Genomic DNA, 27,876 nt, shown 5'->3' with positions numbered 1-27,876 from the left:
AAGGCAACTGGCACCTTGTCCAGAGCAGAGACCATGGCCTTTCCTCTTGGGAGCCGACTTGTGTGAAGGAGGAAGAGCTGTGTTGTGCGCCAGCTTTAATCTTGGTGGCTTTGGAAAGCTTGGTGGCTTTCCAAAGTACAGCCTATTTCTGGGAGTTTAACCTTGTAATGGTTGAGGCCAGGCCCATCTCTCAGAGGAAGAGAACAGACTTTTGACAAGCTGAGGAAGACAGAGGAGCTTTTCTTACAGGCTTTTTTTCCCTCCTGCTGCTTCATGAGTCATAGAGTCAGATGTGTGGCGAGGCCGTCCCTAGGAAGTGGTTTGGCCAGTTAACAAGCCAACACCTGAAAATGATGCTGTAAGGTAACAAATTTTCCCAGTTCCTTAAAGCAGATCTCCACATGACGAGGCATTCCCCACTGTCAACCAGACTACTGACAGCAGCCAATAGGCATCCAGGCAGGTGGTAGCATCTGTGTTCACTTCTGCTGCTTGCAGGTTTTTGTATTTTATTTTGGACTACGGTTTAAGTGATGGAATCCGGATTGGGCACCATTTCCCAGCTCTGCCACAGCTTCTCAGGTGAAGCAAGTAATGTTTTCCTGCCACTGTTCCCTAACAGGACTCTTAATCAGTCTTTCATTAATCCTGACTGTTTTGTCTGATGAGCTTGCAAGCTATTGGGAGAACATTTTTTTCTCCCATTAGCAGTGGACGGCTGTCTGTTTCTGCTCTGGCCCTGGGATATTGCTATTGGACCTGTATCATCAAAAATAACGTGGTATTTCCTCGTCCGTGTCTTTGCTGTTGCAGTCACACCCATGGTGGAAATACTGTCATTGACTTGTTGATCCATAATTTTAACGAATTCCAGCATGCGTAACAGGAGTGTTCAGAGAAGCAGTTTTGCAACATCTATGAGACTTACGCTTACTATAGGATTAAGAGGAGCAAAACAAGATACATCCATGAAAAAGCAAACTTTCTTCATAGCAAAACTCAGTGGTTTAGGGATTTTTCACATTTCATCTAGTGTTTGTATTGTGTTTCTAACTTTAAGCAAGTATAAACAAAATGCTTTTTATTTCTGAAGGTCTTTGCTTAAGAGACTCAGCGTGACAAGCTGAGAATATGTATATAGTTTTACCATTAGTGGGTTTTTTTTCCTGTGAGTTAGGGTTGTGAAGTGATTGTTTCCTCCCTTTCATTAGAAAAATGAGCACTGTTCTTTTGGGCTGGTATTTTTCTCTGTATTTGGCTGTGATACAGTCAGAGATGACCAGAGTTGTGAGCAATGAAATAAGTTTTTTGACAAGAGCTTCAAATTGCAATTCCAGTCCAAAGTGGCATGTGACTTTGGATGGAAATTACAGATATTTTTTAAAGTACCTCTTTAGGTGTTGGATATTGGGTTTGTTTGGTTTCACAGTAAAACTTACATATAGCTGTCTTCATATGCTTCACTTCCCTGCCCCCTCCCCCCCCCAAAAAAAAAAAAAAAAAAAAAGTGCCTTTGCTGTTCATACTGTGGATGCTTTCTCCTGGCTCCACTCACACTTCAGCAAGGAATGAGACATATTTAGCAAATGTAGGTTTACTGTGGAACATCCAGACCTTTGAAGAGCTCTGACGTACTAGACTTTTCATCTCAGTATTTCATTGAGCGTATTTCTCCTGTCCTTGTGTTCATGCATGGCTGTGCATATGTCAAGCACAGTTTCATTTCACTTAATTCACTACAGATTGTGCTATGAGCACCTGGTCCAGTTTTCCTCTGACTTTGTTGCATGACTTGGAGCAAACTGTAAAATCCCTGGGCTTTTTTTTTCCCTTTTGCCATCCTGAAAACCGGAGTAGTAATATTTTTAGAGAGTTTTTGAACTAAAAATTGCTGTAAGTTAATGGACATTGAATTAAATACCTGGCCAGCTGTGCCAGGTCACTGATCCTTGCACTGCCAGGGTTGCAGGGTGTTGCATTTGTGTTGGCTTCGTTACCAGCATGATGGAGATACCACTTCCTCAGATGTGGTTTGGAGGGAGTAGCTTTATAATACCTAGTCTTCGCATTGAATGGAGAGTCCAGAACTCATTAGTCGCATGTTTATTTTGCAGACTCGGAGAGGTCCACTAAAAGATCTGGAGGCCAGCAAACCAGGCTGCTTCCAGCTTATGTTTCTTGCCTTTTGGGCATGACAAGAGCAATGCCGTAGCCCTGCCCAGGAGGTTCACCATGGCTTAAAACCAGAGATGTCTGCTGGGGTTATGAGCCACTCAGCAGTGAGAGTTCCTGTAAATCAATCAGATCTGTCTTTCCCTATAGATTTTGCACTTGTTGTAAGGAATGCTGTCTTTGCTGTACAGCTGTGGGAGTGAGAGCCGCAGAAACACTGTCTGGAAGACACGGGCATGTGGTCATGTAAGGAGAGGATAAGAAAGCATGGGGTCTTCCGGATGTACCTTCAGGCAAGAGGGAATTGGGGATTTTTGCAGAGATGAGGACGGCTTTTCTTTGTTCTGATGCACCCTGAAATGCCACGTGGCATTGTTGTGCCCATTTTGTATTTGTTTCCAATGGCATGTCTCAAGGGCACGTGTTCTGCTGGTTGAAATCGTGCATCATGAAAAAGCTTGGATGCTACAGCCCAACAGTAGGTTCCTTTGCTCGGAGCCTGGCCTGGGTTCATCAAAACCTCAGTGCACACCAAGGAGCAGGATGTCCCTGCTGCTGCTTTTTCTTCTCCCTGACTCCCATGTCAGCTGTCTCCCGCAGCTGCCTGTGACCATGCAGCACTGGAGCCATCCCATCCATCTACCTTTTTTCCTTCCCTCCATTTGAGTGTGACACCAGAACAGGCAACACCAGCTGCCGAGAGCCCCCAGCACCCCTTCCTTTAACTCTCAGAGAAGGGCAGTCTCTCAGCCAATGTAATACGTACACTTTCATCCTTTCTCCACGTCTCAGGTCACACACACAACCTACTATTATTAAGAATATGGGCGTTAAATGAAGGTATGGGCTATCATCTTTCTGAAACTGCTGAATACCTGCTCTCTTTAAATTAGAGGCCTCTTTGAAAAATAGGTTGGTCTTCTGCTAATGTAGACTAAAGATCAGGCCTTCCGCCTCAGTCAACCCGGGTAGAGCTGTCGTGGGGACTTTCTGTTTCATGCGTTAGCTCAATGAGAACATAGTAATGCACTGGAAATTGTGTACATTTGTATGAAGTATGTGTTTGTGAAATATCATACCGCACAAGCTCCTTGTAGCAGTAGGATGGGCTACCCACAACCCTCACTTGAGGCACTGCTCTTGCCCTCAAGTTGTGATGAAGATGCACGGCATCCTAGGCTTTCATAAACCTGTTGAGACTACACAGTTGACTAAATCTTTGTTGCGTTGTGCCCAAGTATGATTTTTAAGTGTGAATTTTATGATGTGCTGTCACTGCCAAGAACACATGTTATTCTCATGTTGGTGTTTTGCTGGTCATCAGAAACTGCTGCATGTCTCTAAGAGGTGAACATGGAAAAAGCAGGCTGGGTTAGCAATGAGCTGTGGTGTGTACTAGTTGAGATGTGTGTTGTTGGGTGGTCTCTAGGTTGTGTTTCCATACCAGTCTTACTGGTAGATGCTTCTTAAACTGTTTCACTTCAGGTTCTATCCTGGTGCAGCCTCTTCTCACCAGCCTTAGGTCACCTAGTAGTACTTCTTTTGTTCCAGCTCTTCTCTACCTTCTCAACCTTTCCTTCCAATGCAAGGTTTTTTAGTAATTTGGTGGGAAGCTGGATCTTCAAAAGCCTCTCCCAGGAGATGCTGTAAGCTATATGCTCGTGCTGCACATGGGCTCAGGCCATGACATGCTTCCATTTGATCTGTTAGATGAGGCCTCCTGTGCAGAACAGAATAGCATACAGTGAAAGAAAAGGGCCAAGTCTTCTGTGCCACCATATCAGCATGACATCATTGATGTCCCCCTGGGAACCTCTGACAACACGATCATTTAATTCTTGTGAGTTTGCCTCATCTGAATTGTCCAAAAGAGATTTCAAGAGAGCATTTACGTGAAGCAGGCATAGCCTTGTCATCTGGCTCTGTCCCCTAGATTTCTCAGCATCCCTCTTAGCTCTATTTCCTATTTTCAAATTAGTAAGATCTGGGCTGAAAACTAAACCTCGCACTTCATTCTTTTTTCCATTTTTGAAGTTAGCAAGATAAACAAGTGTTGTTTTACATAAAAACTAAGCCTTAGCAAAATAGACAGATGTATTGAATTACCTCATAGCAAAATGAGTGTGTTTCATTGTCACTTTTGTTTTGTTTTGTTTTACTTAGCAAGATATTATTTTTTTTTAATCTATTGGTGCTATGGGGAAAATGCTGCATTGGCTATGAAATAGACAGAGGGCACCACACACTGACTGCTCCAGTAACGTGCACCAGTATATATTGTGCAAGAGCTCAAGGATCCTAGTTTTAGAATACATAATATATTAGAAGTTAAGCTGTTCCAAAAGCACACGCACACAAAAGACTTCTCTGAACCTTCATAAATTCTTATGCTTTAAATTAGAAATAAAATAGTCTCTTTTTCATTAGCGATGAAAATGATAGGTCTTAGCGGTGCCTAATATTCGTTCATTGCAAATAGTACCAAATTTCTGTGTATTCCCTGCATATATTTTATTGCTGTGATTTGTGGTTCTCCCAAGCAGAATAATATTTTTACTTGACTGGTTATACCAGTACAAGTTAAAGGTCTCAGATGTATTCCTTTAAAATGACAGTACATTCTAGCTAGGTCCCTTTGTATCAGTACTTATTCATTGAAAAAAAGTATAAAATATAACGTCATCCTTCTTAGTCCCAGATTCAAATAGTGGGGAGCCCAATCCCAAACCCCATACAGTGCTCTGTATTCACACTTGGGCTCAGAGCACACATTAGTAGTAAGCTACTGTCCCTTAATGCATTTACCTGCATGCTTGGTTGAGTAGATGCACCCCAGCACCAGCCTATGGAGGGTTTGCTGGCACGGCAGCCTCAGCTGGTGGCAGGCTGGCTTGCCGCAGCCTTGCCAAGAGCACCACAGGGACTCCCGGCTTCATTTCTGCTCCTCACTCAGCTCTGCAAATCTATGAGGGTTTTCTGCACTGTTTGGTAGGTAGTGATTACTGGGCGCTTGGCGTGGCAGGGAGACAAGTGAAACAGAGGCGAGGAAGATGCTTGTGCACAGCAGAGAGAGATTTGCTCAGCTGGGGTTTGAGGACACGCTAACGTTCACCAGAACCAGCACATTTAATGTTACCTTCTGGTCTGTGCATCTCGAGGAGGCAGCGATGACTGTCTCTGCACTGCATAGGCGTGCACACAGTCTCTCCCATCTCCCCAGCACATCTGGAGCATGAACTGGGGAAAAGGCATGAGAGCATTTCACAATTCAGCAGGGCATGATCTCCTCTGAAACATCTGCCTCTCAGCTGAGATTTGTGTTGACTCTTGAGTACTGAGAGTTGGAGCAAAAGAAAAGATGATTTAAATTAAGACTCCCAAGCAATTTTCTGCAATACTTGCTTTAACGGGTAGTAGATGGGATGTGCGTGTCAGTCTACTGCAGAATCGTTTCTTTAGAGTGATTGGGAATGTGCCTCAAAGTGTAAGCTATGCCAGTACCTTTCTGTAACACATGTGAACGTATGTGCGTGTGACACGCTTGGGTTAATTATTTAAATCTTTAAGTCTTGGAAGTCACTCCTCTGCATATGAGTGTGCATATGTGCACACACATACGGCACACTTGCGTTAATTACTTAAACCTAAAAATGCTAGAAGTCGCGCCTTGATTCTTTTTTTTCTGCTTTTTTGTAAAACAGCAGATGTTGTTAAAATTTAGACCAGATTGTAAAATCTTGTTCCAAAGGACCAGTTCCTGAAGAAATCTGACGACTCCTTCCCCTGCTGTTCACTTGCTCTCCAAAGTGGTTGTAGTAAAATCCCACCTCTCCAGCTACTTTGTAGGTGTTCCCCCAATCCAGAGAGGAAAAAACAAATGTGTTGTTTTGGTGTTCAGCTTTGTGGAAATCCTTTTCTGATTTTGATGGGGCATTTTACTACAGCATTCGGTTGGAGACACTTACCCTTTAAGTACTACCGAGAGAGGCAATTGATGCAAAACCCTTCCATACCATTTTCTCAATAGTTAAAAAAGAAGCGGTGTTTTACCTACCAAAGTGTTATTAAAGGAAACTCAGCCATAGCAGCCAGTGTCAGCAATACGCCTTGCAATCGAACAAGAAATATGGTAGATACTCCAAGACATGAGATAACTGCCAAGGCTTATTGCAGAGCAAAGAGCTTTTCAAAACATGTTTTCTCTGAAGAGTATCAGATTTCACTCACTTCTCACAGCACAGACATGCCTTGGCAATCATGATTAGCCTCATCTGGGCCTGTGAAATCCATTATTTTATAGCTAGTCTCATAGCCGGCAGGATGACAAACAGTTTATTCCTCTTTGGAGAGAAATCAGACCAAAAGACACAGAGCTTTAATTCTGCCTTCCCCCACCTAAGACATTTTTTCCTTCCTGCTTATTGCTTAAGGCAAGACACCTAATGTTTGCCTTGATGGCTCTGTCAGGCTCTTGACATCCCAGATTTATCTCATGCCTGGCTGAGGACAAATCTTTAATGAACTTCAGGGGTTTGTTCCTTTTAAAGTCAGGCGAGGAGGGTTTACAATTCATCTGGCAAGGAAGACATAAAGAGCTATGCAAATAATAATTATTCTTAATTAGCTACATTTGCCTAGTTGCCAAGTAATCTTTCCATGTGTTTGACATCTCAGGGGGAAGAAGAAGTGGGGTGGTTTTGCGGGTCCGTTTACCTGACCCGATTCCACTCCCTTACAGGGGGAGTAAGGCCCAGACTCAAACTTGCTTACAAGAGCTCTCCAGGGTTAGATTTTACCAGGCAAGGTTATTTCTCAAACAGCTGCTCTGTTGTGGGGGTTTTAACGGTTCTGTTGGTCCATGTCTCCATGCCCCTTCTCTGAGCACTCCTGGGTTGACCTGGCAGCACTGGGAATCAGGTGTAAGGAAGGTTCATTCCCTGGAAAGCCACGTTTAACAGCCCTGGAGAATCAAACCCTGCTGCCAGCACCTCCTCGTGCTCCTTTATGTGCACAGAAGCCTTTCCTGATGGAGGGGAGCAGCATCTTAGTACTCATTTTGTGTCCAAATCTTTTCCAGAGGGGCACCCTGGAATTAACATTCTTGGAAAATGCTCGGCTTTTTTTTTTTGGGTGGTTTGTGGTTTTTTGGTTGGGTTTTTTTTGGACCTGGAGCTGTAAGTAATGCATGGTAATGCCGCTCTCCCCTATAAAAGGAGCTCAAAACCCAGGTGAGGTTTAATCCACACCTCCATTGGAGGGACTAGATCTCCACATAACTCTCTCGTCCTAACCATCAGGCTGTGTTGCAAAAGGCTGGTGGGTTTTCATCGGCAGCAAGAGCCGGCTACAGAAGCAGTGCTGCAGAGGGTCAGTCCTGCCGTGCTTGCCTCCCTTTCTGGATCTGCACTTTCACTTTTCCTGTCCTGTCGTGTGTTGTCCGTTCATGTCGTCCCGTCCCCCCCCCCCCCCGCCCTTCCCTCATTATTGGACAATGATGTCCAGGTGGCTGATTCTGCTGTAATGTAATGGCAGCTCACTCATCTGCTGTTGTGCTGGAAACAGTAAGAGGCCAACTGCCAAGGGAAGTTGGGCTGAATGACTTGCAGCCATAATTGGATTTCACGCAGTACTTGTATGCTCCTTCCCCCTCTTTTTGCTAACTCATCTTGCTGCTTCTTTTTAATTGACAAATTCTAAAGGAAAATTCGGGTGTACAACAAGTTGAGGGTTGCAGTGAACTGAGAAGTTACTACTGGTTTTTGTATAAACTACTGACAACAGGGGGATGTGCTACTGGCAGTAGGGTCACAGCAGAAGTCTGCAACGGTTCATTTTTCTGCTTGTGATGGCGGTGGGTAGTGGCCACTGCTCTGACACTTTGACTAGCATAAACAACCTTTCTATTTCAAAAATTGAGGTGGCTTTATCTCAGGAATAGTGCTCCAAACATAAAATCTCATCTACAGAAGAGATTTATACACTTGAAAAAAATTAGATATTCCTTCTGAAGATGAACTTTGAATATAACAATAGTTGCTCCTTTTTTTCCCAGTGTAGTATATTTCAGGGCTTATTAGACCTTAAATGAATTATCTTTACTTGAGCAAAAAATATTTACCTCTTGGAATAATACACTTAGAAATGCAGTGCAATCACATTCAGTATCTGCTGAAGCTGATGAAGTGTCTGCTTCTTCAGAGAAGCCAGTCACTGTGACTGCCACCTGGAATAATAACAAGAAGAGAGAAGCAAAGAAAGAATAGAAATTATTCACAGAATGTTGGGAAATCTGAATGTTTGCAGAACCGTTCAGAATCATCTCACTGATGATCTCTGCTCTGCACACCACGTCAGCTCTTGCAGGGCCGGGCATGTAGTAGGAATCTTACAGTTTGACCCTGAAACTCAGAATCCCAATGTTGTGGGTTTTGTGTTTCCCCGCACACCCCCCCCCCCCAACAAAATATTTAAAGGCATAATTTTTTGTGTACTTTATTACCTAAAATTTGGAAATGAGTTCATAATGTTTAAGCTCCTAGAAAATTGGCCTTGAGAGGATAGTGCTGTGGAAAAGCATTTGTTGATTTTTGGGTTTGGCAGAAACTCTGTGTGAAGGCTTGGGCCTCTGATGCCTGTCGTTCCTTATAGAAATGTCTAACAAAAATATGGCTTCCTCCCGAAATAGCCTAGAGTTTGATCTATAATACACAAGACAATTTTGTAGATAACGGTGACTTTTTTCATCTCTCAGAAACCTCTAGTGGACAAGAAGAGTTAATGTATATTAGTGGTTTCCTGGGTCCTGATGATTCACAGTTAGACTGACAAGGATTTTAACATTAATAATCCTTAGTATTATTTCAGTGAACATCTATTAAATTTAGTTATTATGTATTAAAAAGCAGACTAAAACCACTGACATTTTAAGGAAGCCCAAATTAATGGTTTGAAAGGTTTCACGAATTTATCAGATGAGTGGAAATCTAAGCAGAAAAAAAAAAATCCACTTATGAAAAATGACAGCTTTGATTTCTGAAAATCTATAGATACCATATTTAGGGATCTAATTTAGGTTGTGGTTCGTGAAAGCATTTATGGATTATTGACATTTTCAATCTCTGTACTTCACAATGAAATTAATTAGGAAGCGATAATTTTGAGAGTGTGTTACATGAAGCTGTTGTAAGGCAAGGTACTTGTAGAGCACCTTCATTCACTGATGCCTGGGTATTATATGAAAAATGTAATTTGGAAACAGTGTAAGTGAGATTATTTGTCCCTTTTATTAAATAAAGGATTAGCACTTCATTTGCTGTAAAAGGCAAGCATTTCTCCTGTGCAATAAATCAAGATTCTTTTTTTTTCCCCAGCCATATGGGGGGGAGTACAATGTGCACACACAGGTACATACAGTTAATAAGAGGAGAGTACTCTGTTCACTGCAAAAGTTAATACTGTTACAGCCTAAGTGAGTCCCACCATTATAATCATTTGAACCTAAACAAACTTTAAAACTCTGCTTGCAGAATAGTTTTGTTCTGGTGGAGAACTGCAATGGAGAGGCTCAAATTTGTGTGTGGTTCTTTCGTAACAGAAATTGGCAGCTGTGAGAAAATTAATTTGTGGCAATATAATTGATAAGAATAATGTCTTCATTCCCCTGACTGGAGTATGAAAATCTAAGTGCTTTACATTCAAGTGTCACTTTTTACCTGACTACAAAGCCAGGCAATGTTAATAGGGTCTGTTTCCCATTTAAATGCATGTGTGTCTTTGCCAGTACCACGAGTGAAGATCCCCCAGGTAAAGCAGTGGTGGGGCACCAAGTGCAATCCGCGGTGTGTTTCTTTATTGTACCTTGCCAAAGGAAGCTGACATTGTTCTTGCTCTGAAAAGGAAGGGAAATGAGTTCTAGAAAAGTTGTCATGTTGAGTGGGGAAAAAAAAAATTAAAATGATTAGTAAAGTGGGACTAGGTGGCAAAAGTGGGAAGGTAGAAATAGTATGTATTGGCAAAGTAGTCTTAGAAAACTTAGTTCTTCTATTCTCTGTGCTTGCTCCTGAGCCAAGACCCAAAAGGGCTTCCCCTGTTGCATGCTAAAGCTTTTCACGTTAAAAACTCATTTTATGAGAGCTTCGCTGGGGCTAATGGGGTGGGAGCTGAGTTTCTGACTTGGGGGCAGCTTGATGTGGTGGATGGGGACAGAGGCTGGTCGCTGTGTCTTCTGGAGCAAGGACAGTTGCAATGAAAGGACTGAGACCAAAGACCACTGTACTGCTGTTGGTTTTCCTTTGCTTACAGGCAAATGTCATCTGACCTTCTGCTGGCTACAGCTTGCTGCAGTGGAGGTAACTGTTCCCATTATTAGGGCGTTCAGGGTCCAGCAACCACCCACCTGCACGACAGTGCGACCCCAGGCTTTCCTAGAAGGAGCAGGTGGATGAGAGAACTGGTGGCACGTGCTTTGGTTTGCATCTGTGCTGCATGGACTAAGTGCTAGGCTTGGCTATGTGGTCTCTTTTGTCATTTTAATTATGTGTCAGGAGAAGAAAATGAAACAGAGAGGGGTACTTCTGCAGTGTTTTGAATTTTAGGTTGCCAAAAGAGCTTGTGTCATATAAATGCTGAGCTAGCTCTCTAACTGTTCTTCTGGCAAACTGTATGTGGGGGTTTGAGTGTTTTAAGAGCATTTCCATATTTTTTCTATTTTAATGGGGCTTTGAGCAACCTGGTCAAGTGGAAGGTGGCCCTGCACATAGCAGGGAGGTTCGAACCAGATGATCTTTAAGGCCCCTTCCAACCCAAACCGTCCTATGATTATACAATTCTCACTCCCTGGGTTTAAATATATTTATTTTACATCTGCTGCTGCAGAGTTCAGCTTTCCTTCAACTGTACTTCCCTATCAGGATCTGTCTGTGTAGCACCTGCACTTCTAGATGGGAGAGCGCTATGGGTTTGAAAAGTGTACAGGTGTGGTCCTCTTCAGCATTGCTAGCTGAGTGCTAGGATGAGGAACCAGAGGGACGAGTGAGAAGCTGATGACCCTCCTTCAGTATCTGTGCCCCACTCTCATCATCTGTCAACTGCTGCATTTCCTCAAGGACCTTAACCACTTTCCTAAATTTTAGATGTTGAGAAGAGAAACTGCTCAGGACCTCATGTGCCTTGTTACTATTAGCATGACTGGGAATACATCCTGCCCAACAGCAGATTTTCCTACACCCTAGAGGACAGAGTTTCTTTAGCACTGACTGCGGGGTCCTGTCGTCAATGATCTGCCACGCTGGACATGCTGGGAATCTGATGCCTCCCTCGCCTGTATATTGCCTAGTTGGCTAGACTGCTGCTTTTTGTTTTGATAACTAAAAGGAAATCTGTTATCGATACGTGCTTTGGTGCCCTGGATTTTGAACACATCTCTTGTTTACTGTAACCTTCTTTTAGTAGAGGAACACAGAGGCTCCAGCACCCAACCATGTCTTCAAAAAAGAAGAGCGCCTTCATCTCCAAGCAAGCTCTACATGGGTACACTTTGGGGTGCCTTGCTAGGTTTGCAGCTTCCCTAACATGTTCCTGTTCAACCTAAAACCCACACATGGGGGGGTGGGGGGGTGGGTGTTGGGGAGAAATGTGTAAACTGGGAGAGCTCTCTGTGTATGCTACAGGGAAGCCCTCAAGTCAGAGGTTGAGAGAGTTGTGGGTGCTTTGCTTTTCGCAAAGAAGCTTGCAGTCTAGGGATTAGAGAAAGACAGAAAAGGCTGTAGGTCTGAGACCATCCTTGTCTGAGAAGCCCTGCCACAAGGCATCTTCAAGACTTCGTTTCATCATTAGAGGGAGCTGAATGCTGGAGTCCAGAACAACAGGGCTCAGGGCCAAACAGTGTCAGCTCAGCAAGACGGTCACCATCTTGCACCATGAGTCATCTGTCAGGACAGGGTGCAAGGCCAGTGCTGTGCCTTCTGGGGATGTTTCTCCCTAGTTGGTTCCCTAGTGCTATGACTGCTTTTCAGCTTCATCTCCCCATGCATCTGGTCAGGCTGGTTGGTGGAGGCGAGATGCAGTAGTTAGCCAAGACTGGCAAGAATTACCCTCAGCGTGGCTGAGATGCTGCCTCTTGAGCTACTAAGATTAGCCTCAAAAGCCTGTTTTCTTAGTCTTATTTTGTAATTAACTATGTGTTTAATGCTGATTCTCTGTATATTAAATCAGTTTGACCTGTGAAGGACAGGAACAGAGATGTCACTTATTCTGCTATTAAATACGTCCTGAAGAAAACCAGCTGGCAAAGTACAAGGCACAACCTTTTACTTACTTCTGTAGTTGCCTTTTGAAATCCCCCCATATTCCATTTTTTTCCAGGAGTTTTGTGCTCCTGCTGTGGGTTTGAAGCATTGCCAGGGAGAGAGCTCTCTACAGGACTCTGCCACTGCATACTTGTGTCTTAAATCGTTGAGTGCACCTCAACAACGCAGTGGTAAGAAAATGAGCAGTTAATGTTGCTCAAGTGTTAATTGTGCCAGAAATTAAGAATGTATTTTCAGAGCCCCAACCCAGCAGTACTAAGAGCATTCAATTAATGTGTTTGTGTGATTTCCCTGAATGGGTGGCAGGAATCTGCCTGATCACTTGGCTCCAGGCGTAGCACGCACAGGCTGTAGCAGCCGATGATGGCACATTAAGCTTGGTTTTTCTTCCCTCCGAAGAAATCAGAGAAAATCAGGGTATGTGGAAAGTCTTGTCTGTAAGTCCCCTCAGACTTGGCAGGTGGTCCTTTGGGCCTCTGGTGCTGTTGAAGCCAGTGGCACTGCCCTGCAAACGGAATAGGAAATTGAGGTGAAATACCCTTGCTCTACTACAATGCATTAATAGCTGGAGCAGAAGATCTCACTGAAAGAGAAATAACTGTGTATGCTTGCTTTTTCTGTACCTCCCTGTAGGGAAGGTAAGGTGCCTCCTGTGCTATAAGCAGTATTTAAATTCTGTGGACAGGCACAGGCATTGCAGAGACGTTAAATTGTCTGTAATTGGGCAAAATGTTAAAAATTCTTCCAATACTTTATGAAGCCAGTTTTGCAGTGAATATTTCTCTGATATGGAGAAATAGCGTGAAATGGGGACAATGGACATCGATTGTGATTGTATATGTCTGCTCAAGGAATGTGGGTATGGTGACCGGTCATGGGTGCGGTGTCTGGTCACATAGGCACACAGCTTTGAGGAGACGCCTGCCCTTCTTCCTCTAACAAAGGGGCTATTTATAAAAAGGATGAGAAAAGGATGAGAGACATTCCAATGTTATCTAGAGGAAGGGAGTGCTAAGTCTTCTTGCTGGAGAAGATCAGATGGTCACAAGGACCTACAAACCTGCAAGACCACCACATTCCAGGCAAAGGACTGGTAAGCTAATTAACATATGAAGCGAGAGTAAGCGGGTTTAGGTAACGAATATGTATAGGCGTTAATTGAATATTCATTTGTTTTATTGTATAAATGTGAAATGGGGCACGCACGCTTGTGGAGGAGCGATCCCCCATGCATCTGCGTGCAATAAACATACCTACTTTATAACTTTTGAGTTACAGAGTTTAATTCCGTACGTCACCTCATGGGGTACGTTTCACCTTTTGCCTGGTATGTGATGGTCTTGCAAGTCTGCAGTGTTCTTGTCGGTCCGAGCTAGTGGATGTCCTTGTCGACCATCTGGTCCTTCTGCTTGTTTCTTTTACTCGCTCCCTCTAGATAACTTATAAACAGGCCCCTTGTCAGAGAAAGTTAGAGAAACGGACTCCTTCTTTCGCTAGCTCTTTCATTAATTATTTCGTTCAAACTATGGTTCCACGACCTGATTACTAGACCTACATTCTTTGCGTATTTATTAAAATATATTAAAATATATTTACCCGTAACTGACTGTCCCCATTCCATGCCATTTCTTTATATCACTATTATTAAAGTTCACGGTTTCTTGGCAGGTAGCTACGAGTTGTTTCATTCGGTTGCTCTCAGTCCTTGGCCGTGGTACAGGGCTGTACAGAGGATTCCACAGCAGCTTGTGTGGTGCAGCTGCTAGTTCCACTAAAATATAATTCTTATTCCTCTACAGTTCTATGAAAATGATTTTATAAAATCAAATAAGGTTAGTTAATTGTAACCGTTAGCAAATCTGTAACACGGGGACCCGGCTCCTACCGCCCGGGCCCGGGCCGCGGCGGGGCGGGCGCGCTGCGACCCGCGCTCGGCGGGACCCGCTCGGCCAGGGCTGCCGCCTCCCGCCGGGCCGGCCGGGTGCGCGCGGGGCCGGCCGGGAGCGGCAGGCGCGGGCGCGCCGCGGGGCACGCTGGGAAGTGGAGTCTCCCAGCGACAGGGCCCACTGTGCCGTCAGCGCCGGGGAACAAACGTCTCCGGGAAGCTGCAGGTGAGCTCTGGGTGGGGCACGCCGGGCAGCCAGGTGTCACCCGAGCAGCGGGCAGTGCGGGCTGTCACCCGAGCAGCGGGCGGTGCGGGCTGTCACCCGAGCAGCGGGCGGTGCGGGCTCCAACATGGGGAGCAGGCACTGCAAGGTGGCACCTGCTCCTGAGGAGAAGGAGGCAAAAGCAGAGTTGCCGGGCCCGGCGGGGCACGGACATGGGCCGCAGCCCGGCGGCGAGCCCGAGCCGCCGCAGCCCGACCGCGAGCCCGAGCCGTCGCAGCCTGGCGGCGAGCCCGAGCCGGTGGAGCCCGGCCACGAGCCGCGGCCCGCCGATGAGCCCGAGCCGCTGGAGCCCGGCCACGAGGCGGGGCCCGGCGGTGGGCCGGGCCCGGCGGGGCACGGCGATGGGCCGGGCCTCCAGGGCGGCAGCGCAGGCTGGGCGGGCCCTGGCTGCTGGCGCCGCTGGTGGGCGAAGCTAAGGCGGCGCAGGCGCGGGGCGGCCGTGGCGGGCGGCAGCGGGCAGAGCTGGCTGGCGGCGGGCAAGGAGAAGGTGAGGGGCGGCGGTGCCGTGGATCTGCCGGGTTCGGTTTGGCGGTTTTCCCTCCCCCTGGCCTCCCCCACACCCTTTTTTGGGGTTTTTTGGACTCATGTTACTTATTTCCCAGGCCGCGGCGTGGGCGGTGTATGTGAAAGTCCTGGGGAGGGGAAAGTGTCCTGGAGCGGTTCGGGCTTCCGTTTTGGAGTTCTGCCAATAACGGGTCCTTCTTTCCCCACCTGGAGGCGGAGGCGCGGCCCGGCCCGGCCCGGCCCGGCGGGGGGGCGGAGGGCGGGCTGCGGGCTGGGGAAACGGGCAGTTGACCGAACTGCCTGGGGCTCGCTTGCCTGGGGGCTTCACCCTGCTGGAGCACGAACGATTCGGCTCGGAAGACCCAGCCGAATTCAAGCGAATGGCTTATCAGACTAGCTTCTCCTGGGTGAAGCGGGTGCGATTGAAAAATCCGTTGTAGGTTGCTTCTCCCCTTAGTTCACAGTGACTGCGCTGCTTGTATTAACATGGCATTTGTCTGTAAGGACTGTAATGTTCCTTCTCAAAGTGTTTCACAGAGTGGGAGACCTTACTGTCAGGTGTTGATGTTTCACTTGACATTCAGATTTAATTGCCCTTTATTCATTTTTCCTTAATGCTCTTAGTTAGAACCCTAAAAAAACCCCACCCCGAGATACTTCTTTTCATCTCCTTGTAGTTGCAGGATGGAGTATCAAGTCGTTTCCCAAAAACTCCTAGCTGTATACAAAAGTTGAACACTCATCACATTAGATCTTAGGTTAGCTTTTTCTGGACGTGTTTTGATTTTTATTTTTCTTCCGCCGGAGCGACAAACTCATTGAAGAGCATTTCTCTTGGTCTTTTTAGCCAGTGGAGTTAGGGCTGGGGGGTTGACATCATTCTCACGGAAGGCATATTCTGTTTGGATTTCAGATCATTATTATTATTATTTTTCACAGCTGAAGGAGTATCAGCAGAAGAAGAGCCCTGGAGCAGCTGCAGGAGCTAAGAAAAAACGCAAAACTAAAGACGACGGTCGGCCCGAGACTCCCACGGGCGATGACCAGCAGCCTCCAGAGAATGTGAGTGCCTCGGTCTTTGTCCCAGCTCATTTGCTGCCTCCTTGCTCTTTGGTTTTTCTGAACAGCTGCCCTGAGGAAGCTGTCTAGTTACTCCTGCCAACCCGTTTTACAACAGGCGATGAAACTTGCGCAGGGGATGCACAGTCTGGCAAGTTCCAGTGCTGGGTTTAAATAGGTTTAGGCAGGAAGTCAGATCCTTTGAGTCAAGCATTTACAGGCTTTAGCGTCTTCACGTTGCCAGGCTTCTGAAGAGGAAAGGGCAGGAACTATGCCAACAAGCCACAGAAACGTGTTCAGGCACAAACATAAAACCCCAGCCTTTTTAAAAAAATGCTTTTTGGGCAGTTTATTTAAATGTAAGGCTTGATCAAATTGGGATAGAAGCTCAGGGAAGTCAAATTTGGTAGCCCAGAGTTGTCTTCCGCTGTTGCTGTGGCAAAGCTCTGATTTTCGTTTCACTTGCATCATTTTGGTAGCTTATTTTCCTACCATTGCTTCAGTTCAGTTGTCATAAAGTAACTCCTATTTACTACATATCCGTGCGTCTTTTATCAATAAACGTAACTATAGTAATCACCAGGGGTACCAGGTAGATGCAGTGAAACCCGCAAGACGGAACAGAGTTCACTCCGATTTGCCTTTGGTATTCCTTTTCTCCTTTTTTTGTGTGATAATACAGCAGCCGTTCTGTCCAGCAGACAGAGTGAAAAGCTGAAAGTCCCTCCAGCTGGACCTTGTACGTGTAGGTTGCGTACCGGTAGAACCCGAGTGACGTGACATACTGTTAGCTCTGAGGGTGCTGGGTGTGCCTGTCTAGCACCAGAAAGCATGTATTTTGATTGGGGTTTTGCTCTTGTCACGGGGATTATTTTCAGTGAATGCTCGTAAGCTCAGTTTAAGTTAGATCTCAGAGAAAGAGGCTGGTTTCACACTGGAGGGTGAGGTGAAGATGGGTGGTCCGGTGCTGTTGCTGAGCTGGCATTTGGTCTTGCAGTGCAGGCCTACCTGCATCTGCAGTTTTAGTCCTGTTCTGAAAAAGGAGAATTATGTTCCTTCTTGTTTTCCCAGTTTTTTCCCCGCTCTCGTTTTCTTGGCACGGAGAGATACATTCTGATCTGATTGGCTGTTATGTGGACCGTTGTGCCTGGGGTTTCAGAAATCATTTGAAAACTAATCTTTAATTGCAATATGTCATGACAGATTTCTTTTTCCAGTTGCCGTCTTGTAAAAATCCTGCGTCAGGAGAATGCTGTTAAGAAGCTCACTTGGCGCTAATAGGGCAGAAAAGCTGATTGTTGGCATGAGCTTCTGCTGCCATTGGTGTCTTAACGCGAGGCAGACCCTTCCCGTCTCAGCCACTTCAGCTTTCTTGGCTGTGAAACACAGAAATCTCCTTTCCTCCCTCTTTTTTTTTTTTTTTTTTTCCATTGGACATCACCGTGAGTCGGAGCACTTTAGGGTTGCAACATGGATCATAAGTGGCAGGTTACTGTCAGGGGAAAGGCTATGCAGAAGTGGCGTGTTAACATTTTGCCATGACTTTTTGATTTTTCTTGGCAGTTGTCAAATCAGGCAGGGAGTCTGGATGCAAAGCAGCAGTTGCAGGTGGCACTGGAGGAGAAGGCAGGCCTGGAAACCCAGGTTGCTCAGGGGTTGTACGAAATGACATTCAAATCTTCATGTCTGTAAAGAAACTTGTGTGGCAGAAGAATGCAGCCTGAGCTTTGTGTTAACACTGGTTTCTTCAGGCTTTATCCCTGAAGCGGTCACTGCCAAATTTATTTAGCCAATACGATTTTCTTTGTGTTTAATTTTGTTTTGAACAGCTCTCGGAGTCCGTTCACCAGCTCCAGGCAGAAAGAGAGCAGTATGTAGAGAAAGTGAAGGTGTGGAGCATTTGGCAGCAGCAGGTGCAGCAGCTCTCTGAACAGGTAACACCAGGGGCAGCATCACAGCTGCTTTAGACAAACACAGGCAGGAGTGAATGCACCATGAACGTTGTTTTAACTTTCATGGTGTGGCCTTGCAGGTCCGTGCAATGGCAGACGAGAAGGAGGAGCATGTGGCCTGCGGAGATGATGACGTGGACTCCTGAGTTCGACCAGAAGACCTTTTATTAGTCCAGAACCCACGCTTATAATATCCTCGTTTGCTGTTCACGCGCCCCATACTAAAATATCCTTGGTTAATCAATACTGTTCACGCACTTCTTGGCCACGTATAATTGGTCAATTACTAAGCTGCAAATGCACTGAACTTCTTGCATCTCTGCGGGTTTCATGTTCTCAGCCAGCCGCCGAGATGTGGCATCGCGCATCCGCTCTGGCCTTGCTTCATACCCCGTCTTCCTTCCAGGCGTTCAGCCAACCTTATCGTACTTTCTCTCTTCTTTAGCCTTCAAGGCCCTTCACAGGCATCGTGGCCTCCAGCACTGGCCATAAAGCTCTCTACACTTCCCCCGTCTTTATTTTGAACAGAAACAACATTAGAGGTTAAACTACTTTTGAATCATAGGTCTTACACAGTTCGGCATACAGGGAATAATGGTCAATATAACTACAATTACCAATAACAATATTGCTCCGCGTGTTGTAAACTCCTGCAACCGTCTGGTGGTTCCCCGAGACTTGAAAAGATTCCGCAACCAATCTCCCAAAAGTTCCTGCCGTAAGCCCTGTGACATGTCCTTCAGTTTTTGTAACTGACTGTGAATCGACGCGGAACAGCCCGGAAGGTTCGTACAACACATTCCTTAGCGCTGTGCACTGTAGGCTACTGCAGAGGAACGAAGCTGGGTTAATCAGCACTGACAATGTACAGCTGTGGGCTGGCTTCAGGGGCGGTGGGTTGGCTGGTGTAGACAAGGTGCAGCTGTGGCTGGTTCTGTGAAGCGGTTGGGCAGCCGAGGAAGAAGCAGAGAGGGTGAGCGTGCCCTGGATGAGGCGAGACTAGAAGGCAGCAGAGGGACTGCCATGGAGAGTGTGATGGTAAAAGACCTGGCTGCAGCTGGCTCCTTTGGAGAGTGCTGCGACAGGCCACTCTCTGCTGTTCACTTGCCTTCTACAGGTGAGATCACATCCCTCCTTTCTTTCTGTCTCATGCTGGTTTCTTCTCGTGCTCCCTCAAAGTTATGTGACTCTTTGCTGCAGGTTCTCAGCTGCACGTTATCAATGTCAAAACAACCCACTGTCTCTGTTCTCTACAATTCACCCCTGTTTGTGGTTTTTGGTTTTGTTTCTTTGCTGGGTTTTTGGGGTTTTTTTTGGTAAAAGGTTGCTTTACCATGTTACGGAGTTGTCGTCTCTTTTTCTTTTGTTTTCTTTCTCACTACTTAATTACCGATTTTGGCCGCCTTTTATGTGTACGTTTGTACATTTCAGTCGGGTTCACAAAATGTTAAACTTGTTATCGGTGCATTTCATGCAGAGGTCAACATACAGGTTTATGATTATTTAGAAGAACGTGCAATAAGCTATGGAAGTTTTATGAAAATATTTTTCAGGAACTTCTAATCAAATAAATGAGCATGAGAAATTGTGTTTAACTTGTAAATTCTATATGTAAGCTGTTAAGAAACATTTTCTCTCCTAAAATGAAAAGATAAAACCTACTTAAGAGCTCTTGAAATCTTGCCCTTGGGCGAGTGTTCCGCTGTGCCTCCATTCTAAAGCATGGAAGTGGAAGTTGCGTAGAGCAAAGTTTCACTTTAAATAACTGCTCGACTGTTATTGCTGCTTTTCAAAGAACCTGGGAGCACACAATGAAGGCTTGGAACTAAGCAAACAGCTGAATGGACACCTCTAGATTGTTACTGGAATTAAATGCAGAAGTTAACTATAAAAGTTTCTCAAAATGTTCTGGTTGTTTGTGTTGGTTGTTTATATAGAGATAGATAGATAAAACTATACACAAACAGGGAAATAAAAATGCTTAAAAAATAGGGAAAGATAATAGTATACGGTATTTATAGCTTAGGCACCTTTTTAAAAAAAAAAAAAAATTGTAGAGAAACTATTACGTGAACATGCAGTACATCCACAACTCTGAATTCATACCGGTTTTGTAGTGTGATATAGTCCTGTATGAACCATAAATCAACTACGTGTTAAATCACTCTTCTCCATCGCTGTTGTCACGATCTTTGAGCTTCGTAGCATTGCCTAGGTCACAATCCTTTAGCTTAGGGAACTTCACCAGGTGAAAATGCAAGCATCTATTTCTAACACAAATTTGCAGAATGCAGTTTAGCCACAAGAGACTTGATGGAGAGATATTATGTTGTATGGTGTATAACCTATGAGAAGTGGGAAAATGGTGTTCCTGAAAGAAAATGCTTCACTGGATCGTTACTTTAGAACGGGTTTTGCACCTGCTATACTGCAAGAATCCCCTAAGCAGTGATGTATCTTTGTGGACTTTGAGATATCTGTGTGATTAGGTTTAAACTTAACACGCAACCTGAGGAGGTGTGGACGGAATCACCATCGCTGGCGGTGTGTTGAGAAGAGCCGCACTGTCGGGGGGTTTTACAGCCTCCCCTGGTTTAGCACCGTTAGTAGAATCAGCCCACACTCTGCGGAAGAGGAGTCAGAATTTGCCACCAAGGCGCTAAACACATGCCTGCCACGGAGTCCCCCTCCACGGCAGCATCACACAATCGCCTGCCGACTGCTTGCCAGGCAGGAATTTGCAAAGTGCCATCAGGTGGAAAGTCCAGCACTTTGTCACGGATCCATTCTAGCAGAGTCACTAGCTGCGGACCCATCATCACGTTCTCTAACAAAATTTGTGTAAAAGGAGAATATAGTGCATTTTGCGTGACAGTTTTCCGTAGTTCCTTAATCATTTCCCAGTGAAATGCCTGATACTGGCCCGGGTGTCTATCTTGTAATATCACGGGAAACGCGTGCGCTCCCTCTTTCATACTTTCCAAGCGCACTCTCCTCCACCCCTCTGTAACGCGTCTGCCGATAGCATTTTCATCATCGCCGCTGCTCCCCTTATTACCGCTCTGCCGCACCACTCGCTTCCTCCTTACTTTTGACTGTTCCTGTTTTAGCCGCAAGAACGAAATGTGCTGCTCCAGTTCCTCCAGGCTGTAGCCTCTGTAGCAGTAAAGGTAATTCGGCACCTACCCATTACTGGGTAGCGCTGCCACACCGTCACCATTGAGAGTCCTCAGAAAACATTTGAGTAATAGATGTTCCAGTTGTCTCAGATTAGAGGTTAAGAATTTGCTCCCAGGTTCACGCGCTGTTTTATAGGCTCTTCAATAAGTGAATTCCTGAGAAATGTGACAGCTGCTTTATTCAGACAGGACAGTTCAATACAACTTCACCTTTTGCCATTCACCACAGAAATGATACAGAACCTCTAGCTACCCGAGCAGTTAAGTACAAAAATGCAGAATACCCAGACTCACCCAGATGTGATCATAAAACAAAACCAACCCCCAAGCCACCACAAATTCAGCCTTCTTCCCTTGCTGCTTCCGAGGGTTTTTTCTTTTCTTTCAAAGCAGCTATTACATTGCACGTTTGCATGCCCTCGCTTCCTCTATTATTCAGTAACCAAACAGCCCCTGGATGCTGGAGAGAAGCAAGGTCTCCACGGGAAGAGTCTTCACATCAACCTGAATTACGGCCTTTCCAACAAACGAAAAAAAAAATATACTGTCCCATCAGACAGGGGACAAAATCATCCAAAGTCCTACATCCCTTTCCCACAAGCAGGACACAGCTGACAGATTCAACAGCTTTCACGTTGTAAAGCTGCTCGGAAATAAGGCTGTTCATGCATGCGCTGTTGCAATTCCACACACAGCTTCTGAGGCCACCTTCTGTCCGTTCTGAACCAATACCACACCAAACCGTCACGGCCCAGTAAGTGTCAGCTTTGCAGGACGGGGCAATCTTCAGGTTCAATACTAGTCGCTAAGCTCCAGGTCGTATGTATTCAGGGTAGAGCTGCTTTGTAGTAACCCCTCGGATAACAGCTGGAAAAGAAAGACGGCTATTTTCATTACAGAAGTATCAGACCAGTCAGAAAAGTTGTGTTTTCCTCCCAGTAGCCCCTAACTCTCTCACAGAACCTCCCATAGCTAAGGAACCAACCTAAGGTTTTGCAGCTGCGCTCTCTGCTTGTCTCAACACTCTTTTAAAGTATATGAAGAGCAAAACTGACAAAAATTGGTAAGACTGAACAAAGTTTGGCAGTACATAACACAGACTAAAATAGCAGTAGATGACAATTCTTTCGCATGTTCGGTTCTAAACACATCCTGCGAAAATAACGACAGAAGTGTTTGTGCCTGCACAAGTGGCTGGGCAATGAAAGCCCTAGAATTCAAGAATCTTTAAAACAAGCTCTGCCTTCGTGGCGTAGTACCTTCTCTCTCTCTGTCTACACGAAAACATTGACTGAGTTGTTCATCAACAGTTTTCCCCTTCCTTACCCAGTTTGCCCAGCAGCATCTGCCCAGCATCTTTAATATCATTGTACTCATGGAGCGAGCAGAGAAATGTGCTGCTCCAATTCCTCCAGGCTGTAGCCTCTGTAGCAATAAAAGCAGAAAAGGTCAAAAATGCCGCACGGCGAGTGTTGCCCCTACTGACCCAGCACAGCAAGGAGATTTGAGACGCTCAAGCCTGGCACTATCCAAAGCAGAATCCGAAGGCAGCAAGTACAGTTGCTGCAAGTCATCAACACGAAAGCTACAAATGAGTAGACCCTCATTTTGAGTGGGGTTTTTTTTGCCGCATCGACTTACAAAAAAACCCCAACCCACCCGAATTCTCAGAATCAAGTAGGAACAGGAATAGGCTGTGGTGAATTCAGTTTATATCTGTATCTCTAATCTGTAGCTAGTGAAAAAAAAATGTGTGGTGGTAAAGCAAAAAAGCTTTGGGAACAGCCTTTGTTGCTCTGCCGTTTCCATTCTCTGTACTACACGTGACCTTAGAAAATAACACTCCTTTGCAACAAATAACCCACAGAGATACCCTCTCTTTAAAAACCAAGCAGCAACTTGATCTCTAAAGAGCTGCTAATAAGTAGCTGCCACAGTAGGTCATAAGAAACCACAGTTAAAGCAGTTGCACTACCCTGTAAGCGGCACCCATCTCTTTCCAGGCCCTTCGCTTGCCTGGGAAACACCTCTGCTTCTTGAACACCAACGTTTAACCCACTCGCTTCAGACAGGAAATAAGTAGACACTTGATCGGGATGGAACAAACAAGGAAACCGTTTCATCCGGGGCTAAACCGGGCAGGTCATACAAGCCACAATCTCAATTTTAATTCTCACATGAACAAGGCCTTCTGGTAGCATGATGTGCCATAGCATCACGACGGTTAAAACCATTCATTCCCAGTTCACAGGTAATTTGCCTCAGCAACACCTGGGGTAAAGTTAAAATCCTCCTATCCCAGCTCCTAGGAAAACCTGGGGTTGCTTTACCAAATAAAGTGGAAAGAGTTCTCCCTTAATGGGTCCCATAAATCAAAACAACGCTGTAATCAACGTTGCACAACACCACGATAAAAGCGGTGGCGTAAGAGGACGGCTTTTAGCTCTAAGCCCTAGACCGCTGGGTTTTTTTGAAACAAAAATAACTGAGGCATCACAGCGGACACTGAGCTCGCCAAGGACATACTCGGACAATAATTGTGCAGTTTCCTGGTCTAGAGCAAGGTCTTTCTGCTTCAGCTCTTCGATTTCATACTGCAGGGCTTCTTGGCTGGTTCCATTAGGTTGGCAGGACGCGGGACAGGGCATCTGTAGAGCACAGGAGACATTTCACGCTACCTCAGCCCAGGGGAAGATGCTGCGGTGCTGGGGGGCACTAACCAGAAATGGAGAAAAGAGGAGAAAAAAAGGAAAGGAAAAAATACCGTGTCTCCTGGGCAGGGAGGGGGGAAGCTCAGGTAAAAGACTGATGGGTTTCTGTAACGTTGCCCCGCCCCCCATCATATTCTACGGCGTTTTGTAGATTTACAGCGTCAGGTGACAATAAGACCGTAACCCCCACAATTTCGGTGTTCAGAGGCGCTGCCAGGACGAGGCAGCGCCGGGGGGCGAGGCCGGCAGCTCCGCCCCAAGAAAACACACCCCCGGCCGTGCCGTGCCGTGCCGGGCCGGGCCGTGCCGGGCCGGGCCGTGCCGTGCCGTGCCACAGACGGCGGCCGGGGCAGCCCTGGAGCAGGGCCCGCTCCCCCCAGCCCGCGCAGGGCCTCACCGCGGACCTGCAGCCGGCCGCGCCGCTCCGCCGGCCGCCACCGGAGGCCCTGGCAGAGCAGAGCGGCGCCGCGTCAGGGGCCGGGCCGCGCCGCCTCAGCGCAGGCACGGCCCGCGGCGGGGGCGGGGAGCGGCTGGTACCGAAATCTCGGAATGAAAAACTTGCCGACCCCGATGTGAGGGAGATAAGCAGACACTTCTTTATGGACGGCCGGGTGCGTGAGTGAGTGTGTCCTAATTACTAGACCTACATTCTTTGTGTAAATATATTTACCCGGAACTGATTGTCCCCATTCCATGCCATTTCTTTATATCACTATTATTAAAGTTCACGGTTTCTTGGCAGGTAGCTACGAGTTGTTTCATTCGGTTGCTCTCAGTCCTTGGCCGTGGTACAGGGCTGTACAGAGGATTCCACAGCAGCTTGTGTGGTGCAGCTGCTAGTTCCACTAAAATATATTTCTTATTCCTCTACAGTTCTATGAAAATGATTTTATAAAATCAAATAAGGTTAGTTAATTGTAACCGTTAGCAAATCTGTAACACGGGGACCCGGCTCCTACCGCCCGGGCCCGGGCCGCGGCGGGGCGGGCGCGCTGCGACCCGCGCTCGGCGGGACCCGCTCGGCCAGGGCTGCCGCCTCCCGCCGGGCCGGCCGGGTGCGCGCGGGGCCGGCCGGGAGCGGCAGGCGCGGGCGCGCCGCGGGGCACGCTGGGAAGTGGAGTCTCCCAGCGACAGGGCCCACTGTGCCGTCAGCGCCGGGGAACAAACGTCTCCGGGAAGCTGCAGGTGAGCTCTGGGTGGGGCACGCCGGGCAGCCAGGTGTCACCCGAGCAGCGGGCAGTGCGGGCTGTCACCCGAGCAGCGGGCGGTGCGGGCTGTCACCCGAGCAGCGGGCGGTGCGGGCTCCAACATGGGGAGCAGGCACTGCAAGGTGGCACCGGCTCCCCCAGTGACTGAGGGAAAAGCGGAGCTGCCGGGCCCGGCGGGGCACGGCGATGGGCCGGGCCTCCAGGGCGGCAGCGCAGGCTGGGCGGGCCCTGGCTGCTGCCGCCGGCGGTGGGCGAAGCCAAGGCGGCGCAGGCGCGGGGCGGCCGTGGCGGGCGGCAGCGGGCAGAGCTGGCTGGCGGCGGGCAAGGAGAAGGTGAGGGGCGGCGGGGGCCGGGGCGGGCCGGGCCGGCGGTGCCGTGGGTCCGCCGGGTTCGGTTTGGCGGTTTTCCCTCCCCCTGGCCTCCCCCACACCCTTTTTTGGGGTTTTTTGGTCTCATGTTGCTTATTTCCCCGGCCTTCGTTTTCTCCCCGGCCGCGGCGTGGGTGAAAGTCCTGGGGAGGGGAAAGTGTCCTGGAGCGGTTCGGGCTTCCATTTTGGAGTTCTGCCAATAACGGGTCCTTCTTTCCCCACCTGGAGGCCGAGGCGCGGCCCGGCCCGGCCCGGCGGGGGGGCGGAGGGCGGGCTGCGGGCTGGGGAAACGGGCAGTTGACCGAACTGCCTGGGGCTCGCTTGCCTGGGGGCTTCACCCTGCTGGAGCACAAACGATTCGGCTCGGAAGACCCAGCCGAATTCAAGCGAACGGCTTATCAGACTAGCTTCTCCTGGGTGAAGCGGGTGCGATTGAAAAATCCGTTGTAGGTTGCTTCTCCCCTTAGTTCACAGTGACTACGCTGCTTGTATTAACATGGCATTTGTCTGTAAGGACTGTAATGTTCCTTCTCAAAGTCTTTCACAGAGTGGGAGACCTTACTGTCAGGTGTTGATGTTTCACTTAACATTCAGATTTCATTGCCCTTTACTCATTTTTCCTCAATGCTCTTAGTTAGAACCCTAAAAAAAACCCCACCCCGAGATACTTCTTTTCATCTCCTTGTAGTTGCCGGATGGAGTATCAAGTCGTTTCCCAGCAACTCTTAGCTGTGTACAAAAGTTGAACGTTTGCAGCTCTGAGCCTCTTGTCGTAAACTCATCACATTAGATCTTACTTTAGCCTTTTTTTTGGACGTGTTTTGATTTTTATTTCTCTTCCCCCCCCCCCCCCCCCCCCCCCCCCCGGGCGACAAACTCATTGAAGAGCGTTTCTCTTGTCCTTACACTTGGTCTTTTTACCCAGTGGAGTTGGGGCTGGGGGGTTAACATCATTCTCACAGAAGGCATGTTCTGTTTGGATTTCAGATTATTATTATTTTTCACAGCTGAAGGAGTATCAGCAGAAGAAGAGCCCTGGAGCAGCTGCTGGAAGTAAGGAAAACCGCAAAACTAAAGGAGACGGTCGACCTGAGACTCCCCTGGGCGATGACCAGCAGCCTCCAGAGAACGTGAGTGCCTCGGTCTTTGTCCCAGCTCATTTGCTACCTCCTTGTTCTTTGGTTTTCTGAACAACGTGACTAGAGCCGGGAAATGGTTATGCGGGTGTAATGGATGACTGGCGCAGCTGCCTGTATCGCCAGCACGCGAAGCGTGCCACAATAGTTAGCAGCTACCGCTGCTGGAAGGTGCACACTAGAGCTCAGGGTACGTGCCAAAGCCGTGTCTGATCATGCGGTGCTGTCACGCAGCCCTGGGTGTGCCCAGAGCTGCTGCTTTGAGCTGCATGCTCCTGGCCAGCCGGAGGATGCCGGTTTCTTTGGCTCCCTCCGATCGACACTTTCTCTCTGTCCTTTTCTGAGCCGTTCCCCCTTTTCTTTCACCTCCTTCAGATTCAGAACATTCTGAAGGTGCCGGTGTCGGACCTGAAGCGCTCCAATGGGGTAGCCATACCCTCATTGGACAGGAGGAAGGTGAGGCAGTGCTCGTGTCCCTCGCAGTGACTCGCTCTCCCTACTGCATGCTTCAGGTTCTGTTTACGCTGGCCTCGATTTCTTGGGTGGAGCCTTGTCCTGACATAGCCCCTGTCAGTTGCTTGAGTTTTGTTGCTGTTTTTATTATCATGGAGCTAGTTGATACCATGCGTTGCCATTGCTCGTAAAGTGCTTGCGCCCTTCTGGTTTGTGTCGAACTGAACGTGTGAAAAAGTGAACCTTGTCAAAACCTCTTCCGCGAGACAGCTGAGCTTTGAGGAAAAGGAGGAGTGTGGGGTGAGGCGATAAACTAACTGAGCTGCTGAGGGCAAGTGCAGTAGGGAGAGGCAGTGTTTTCTTAGTCTGTATTTCTCCCGCTGTGCGTGTCGTTGCTGTATTCCCTAGGGCCTTGCTTCTGAAGGGCATGACTCTGCTGATCTCCAGGCAAGCAGCTGCCCTGAGGAAGCTGTCTAGTTACTCCTGCCAACCCGTTTTACAACAGGCGATGAAACTTGCGCAGGGGATGTACAGTCTGGCAAGTTCCAGTGCTGGGTTTAAATAGGTTTAGGCAGGAAGTCGGATCCTTTGAGTCAAGCGTTTACAGGCTTTAGCGTCTTCACGTTGCCAGGCTTCTGAAGAGGAAAGGGCAGGAACTA

General features: G+C 47.3%; 1 protein-coding gene and 2 long non-coding RNA genes across 15 annotated transcripts in view; 2 read left to right on the top strand and 1 right to left on the bottom strand.

The window, feature by feature from the left end:
* Positions 1-27,876, top strand: part of LOC129736820 (golgin subfamily A member 2-like) — a 430,355-nt gene that overhangs the window by 138,018 nt on the left and 264,461 nt on the right. The window lies entirely within an intron of this gene.
* On the top strand, positions 15,020-27,654 carry LOC129736849 (uncharacterized). Of its 2 annotated transcripts, none has more exons than XR_008733950.1 (3): positions 15,020-15,134; positions 16,091-16,213; positions 27,140-27,653. It is a non-coding gene; the product is annotated as an uncharacterized LOC129736849 (long non-coding RNA). The 2 variants fall into 2 exon arrangements; XR_008733951.1 differs by lacking the exons at positions 15,020-15,134; positions 16,091-16,213 and adding exons at positions 25,033-25,237; positions 26,636-26,758 and having other exon boundaries at positions 27,140-27,654.
* On the bottom strand, positions 22,042-24,989 carry LOC129736850 (uncharacterized). Of its 2 annotated transcripts, XR_008733953.1 has the most exons (4): positions 24,975-24,989; positions 23,868-24,056; positions 22,668-22,766; positions 22,042-22,208 (listed from the first exon to the last, which is right to left on the bottom strand). It is a non-coding gene; the product is annotated as an uncharacterized LOC129736850 (long non-coding RNA). The 2 variants fall into 2 exon arrangements; XR_008733952.1 differs by lacking the exon at positions 24,975-24,989 and having other exon boundaries at positions 23,868-24,251.

The sequence above is a fragment of the Falco cherrug genome, chromosome 9, assembly GCF_023634085.1.
Source record: "Falco cherrug isolate bFalChe1 chromosome 9, bFalChe1.pri, whole genome shotgun sequence".
Taxonomy (NCBI): domain Eukaryota; kingdom Metazoa; phylum Chordata; class Aves; order Falconiformes; family Falconidae; genus Falco; species Falco cherrug.
The sequence above is the reverse complement of the archived record's forward strand: the minus strand, read 5'-3'. Positions and strand labels throughout refer to the sequence as shown.